This window comes from Anas acuta, chromosome 16 (assembly GCF_963932015.1).
Source record: "Anas acuta chromosome 16, bAnaAcu1.1, whole genome shotgun sequence".
NCBI lineage: Eukaryota > Metazoa > Chordata > Aves > Anseriformes > Anatidae > Anas > Anas acuta.
The window spans coordinates 13,875,294-13,880,119 of record NC_088994.1 but is presented as its reverse complement, the minus strand read 5'-3'; the positions used below and the strand labels follow the sequence as shown (position 1 = coordinate 13,880,119).

The window sequence follows — 4,826 nt, the reverse complement described above, 5'->3', positions numbered from 1 at the left end:
GATGGTCATGTAGATAAAATTTGCCTTCCTATTCAGACCTAGGGCTCCTATCAACTGCAGAGCATTGGAAGATCAGGACTTCAAGAGCAGACAGGTTGGTGCTGTGCCATCATTTGCAATGTACAGAGGAAGGCTTTTATTCCAGAGCACTTCCCCCAGCAGCCGCTGCAGACGTTTCATTTTTATTTTTATTTTTTCCCAGAAAAAGATTTTTTTTTGGGTGCTTTCAGCCAGCTTCCCCTCCCGCTCCCACCCTCCTTCCCACACGGTTGTCAGCTGGTTGGTTTGTGCAGGGGGAAGTTTCTGTTCGTGTGGTTCAGTTTGTCATAACAGTCGTGGCAGGAGGAAATTGTTTGTTCTTTTCTTTCTTTTTTTTTCTTTTCTTTTATTTTTTTATTTATTTTTTTTTAAACCAGGCATATTTCAAGTGTAATTTTGAGGGAGACAGCACAGGGAATGGTACCTGCAAAATGAACTGAGGATGTTCAGCTGACTGGTGGCCCTTCTAAGATGGAAATAACCTCTTTGAGGGAATGTAATGCTCCTAATCAGAGACTAATAGCTAGTGGATCACTGGATACAAAGCTGGGGGCTGCAAAGGATGTTTGTGAACTGGCTCCTGCCCCTGTCTGTCTGCAAATGGGCCCAGCTTTGGCTTTTATTTCATTATTTAATGTGCTTTGCAGCCTAGCAATAATCTGCCTCTCTCTTGGCTATGTATCCTGGCAAAAGCAAGGGGCGATCTACATTGGCACCGTAACTCAGGGTAATGCCTGAGCTGCAGGGCTGGAGCGGCAGGTGGGAGTACTTGGGATGGCAGGTAGGATTGTGCCCCGTGCTGTTCAGAGCTCAGGATGAGATAAAATAACCTGATACACCTCTCCCTGGTACAGGGGCTGAGCTACTCTGGGTCTCTGATGGAACCCTAACCTGTTATTGCAGTAAAATCCAGGTAGAATGGTAGGATTACAAAACCCATGACTAAATGCATGACTTCTAGCTCAAGTTCAAGTCTTGAATTTGTGCACAGCATTGGGACCTGTGCTAGTGGCTGGAGCTGAATCATAGCTGAGCTGAGCAGTCCTGGTTTCCCAGCTCCTTTCTCAGGGACTGGAGCTTCTTTTCTGGGTTTCAAGCTTCTGTAAACTACAGATTCTGTGTTTTTTTCTGTTCTTGGGGGGACAAGTTTCTCCTTTAGCTCAGTGTCTGATCCCTGGGCTTGTGACCTTTTGTGTTGTATGACAAATTCGATCGATGCGATGTTCTTTCCAGCTACTGCATTTCTGTCTCCTCTGCCTCTGCCATTGATATTTGGGGTAGATTTTGCAGAGGACTGAAGATACCCTTTTCTCCATATATTTTTCATCTTCCTGCTTTCGCCAGCTCCACAAAACACCCTGATGATGTTTCTCCCTTCTCCTTTGCCATTAACAGCTATATTTTGTGACAAGAGCTATAGTTGCACTCGGCATGCCGAATTTTGCCGTTATTTTAAATAACCATCTGCTCTCCCCACAGTCTGCTACCTCACCCTTAATTTCTTTATTTTTTGGATGTTTATTTTGATTAGCCTTGTCACATGGTTTTACGGAGACCTTGCTTTGCTTCACGCGCTGCTGCCATCTTGATACAGAAAACTGGCTTACAATCAAAACAATGTTATTTTTTCCATCTTTCTCCTCCCCCCCCCTTTTTTTTTTTTTTTCCAGAAAAATAGGCTTTATGTAACAAAGTGTTGTGTAAGGAGGAGAACAGCAGGAAGTGCACAACACTTATGGATTTTCTTTTCATCTCTGCCACAAATCCACTCTGACACATTGGGCAAGTCCATACAGTCCAGATCTTATTGGGATCAATGCGATAGCTGCCGAAGTTGCTTAAGTAGATCCGTCGTCACACCTGTGTAATGAAGATTAAACTCTGACCTAGAGCAAAAATAAAATCTTGCAGGAGCCATCTATTATCAGGGAAGAGCTGATGCGCTAAAGTAGGTCACCTTTGTTTGTTTTCATTAAAATTCCTGGGACAGACGGGGCCTGAATTTCAGACCAACGTGCATATTTGCATGGCATGTTTAAGATTTATAATACATATGCTGCTTCCCTGTTAGATGAGTAACTGAACTGTGTGCATACGGCTGTGGTATTTAACAGAAACAGTTCCGAGAGGGGAATTTGTGCCTGCGATGGAAACGTGACACACCATAAGAAGTCTGTCTTGGAGGAGCAAAAAATCACGGAGAAATTGGTACTCATTTTGCAAATACAAATTTAACTAGTCTGGGTTGAATAAAGAAATGTGATTTGGCTTCCTGGGAGAAACATTTTCGAAGGAAATATGGTCCCACTGAGTGCTTCCTCTGCATAAATTCCAATTCCCGTGTGTCTGTGGAGAACACACTAAAGCGTGGTAATATTACAACTACTCCTGTGCTGCATTTCAGGTGTACTGCACTTCTCCTTGGGACTCACCTTGGTGTTGGCTCTGCTGGTATATGACAAATGCAGCTCTGACCTTGGCTCTGCTGGTCTAGACGCAGGGAGGTGAGGCTGGAATCAGGCCCTGTAAAGAACCCACAGTTAACTTAATAAATCGTGACCAGCGTGAGCGTACAACCTGGGCAGATTAATTCTTATCTCTTTCATCAGTCTAAATTGCGAGTAATTCTACTAGGAGAAATGAAGGGAAAAGAAGGTCTTTTGGCTCCATCAGGGATTTCAGAAGTTCACTGAAGGTGTAATTTTTATGTTACAAAACACAAGGTATTCATTCAGAAGCTTTAAAAAGGTATCTTAGACTGTTTTAACACCACACACTGCTTTCAGCAGTGTATGTCAAGAGCAACCCTACCGAAATCAAAACAGTTCTTAAGTTTCTTTCTGAATTAATGATATACCGATCTCATTATGGAGTATTTTTTGGGAGATAAATTTGAATACATTATTCTTGCTTTTTTTTCTGGGGCTAGGCTAACTCATACTATTGCACAATTTCTGCAAACTCAACACCAGCATAGGTAGTTAGCAAATCTGTTCCATGTGTGTCTGCGTCCAGAACTGTAGTATTACCAAGTCCCATCAGAAAACAGGAGAAGGAATGTCCTTAGAATGTAGTATTCTTTTTCCTTACCTTTACTTATCCTAAACTCCATTCTATACTGGTTTCTGCCAATATTTATTCAGCCTTCCCACTCTGTTAAGTTTTTCTGAAACAAACCAAACCCAAACCAAACCCAAACCCCAAAACTAAACCAAAAAAGCCCAACAACTAAAACCCAGAGGTTCTTTGTGGAGGTACTAACACTGATGCTGGCTTGCAGAAAAGAGAACCTTCATTACTGTTGAAGGCTAACTAAGCAATGCTTATATTGTCTGCACAGTGCAGCCATTGATTCAACACAAGAAACGTCCTTTCCTATACAGTCGTCCTTTGTCTAAGCTGCTATTGACTACCCTTGAGTGCCTATGGGAATTCATTAAATTTATCTGGTGAATTAACACCGTGAAGGACTGGAAAGTGCATTATTTCTTCGAGCACAAGGATACGCACTGCTGCTGCTCGCACTACTCAATGAAAAGCAGAGATGAATGATCAAAAGAGGCTCATCTGTCCAAGACGAGTGAAAGCCACATAAATCTTGTCAATGCAGAGCCACAGAAGGGGAGGCCGAAAACACTGGTTTGGAAAGGATGGATTGAGAGATGTCCTGGGGAAAGTTTCCTGAGCTCATTTGCAGAATGCTCTATTCTGGTTTTACTAACCTCAGGCAATAGCAGGCACTTCTCAAGCAACCAGAAGAAGAGAAACTTTCCAAAGTCTTCGAGTGATTTTATTTTTTTAAAGGGGTAGTGGTGGTGGCAAGGAAGTAGCAAAAAATTAACCCCTCTAGCCCTCTTGGCTTGTACGGGATGCCCGTCCCTGCATCTCCTGCCCCAGGGGGGATCCTTACAGCATCTCCTTTTTTATCTTGAGATGGCACCTACCAACCAGCACTTCTGTCCATGACGGGATTATTCTAAGGGCAGCCCCGAGAACCTGTGAATGTATTCAGCTGTAGCAGAACTGGCAAGACTTAAAAAGTAAGCACTGGATGAACTGGAGAATGAAATTTCAATGAGCTGCAGAGATGAGTGCATAATGGAGAGGAAACAGCAAGTGTGAAGGAGAGATTAAAGGACTGATTGACATCAGCTGCCCTCTTCTTATTCAGAATGGGCTTAACTGATACCTATGTTTAAATCATACTTACCAGCTGACATCTTTTCCTAATTATGCCTAATTAAATTTAGACTATGAAAATTGTCAGGTCATGCAGTTCTAGTCAGATTACTTTGTAACTAGCTAAATCAGGAGTAATTGGAGGCATTGCCCCAATATATAATTTACTTGACAGCTCAAATTCTTACTTAATTTCCATGGGGAGTTTTCCCAGCCCCCACTGAACTCTGCAGTGCTCATTGGGCTGGAGGTTTTAAACCAGTCGAGCCTTCCTGCAGCATGCTCACGAATGGTGCCCACCCTCAGCAGGAAGGGCAGCAGCTCCCCTCTGTCCATCTGTCCGTCCGTCCATCTGTCTGTCTGCAGATGGATCTGTCTCTTCTCTGTCTCCAGTGCTTGAAGGCTGTCAGCCAGAGTATTGCTTAGAATCGAGGAATTCAGATTCTGATCAAGACTTTCTGTAGTTGTGATTAATTGGAATACCTGCAGATGACCGAGTGCCGCATGGGGCTGCAGCTCCAGGGAGCTTTCTGGTGGCTGTGCTCAACCTTTTCACTTACAGTTTAAACTCCTACAAAGTTCTCAGCATCCCAAGTCTGGGCAGAGAG

General features: G+C 43.3%; 1 long non-coding RNA gene across 1 annotated transcript; it reads right to left on the bottom strand.

The window, feature by feature from the left end:
- Nucleotides 1–299: 299 nt before the first annotated feature.
- On the bottom strand, nucleotides 300–4,503 carry LOC137865424 (uncharacterized). The gene is made up of 4 exons (XR_011101890.1): nucleotides 3,762–4,503; nucleotides 2,472–2,562; nucleotides 925–1,899; nucleotides 300–869 (listed from the first exon to the last, which is right to left on the bottom strand). It is a non-coding gene; the product is annotated as an uncharacterized lncRNA (long non-coding RNA).
- Between the last annotated feature and the right edge of the window lie 323 nt (nucleotides 4,504–4,826).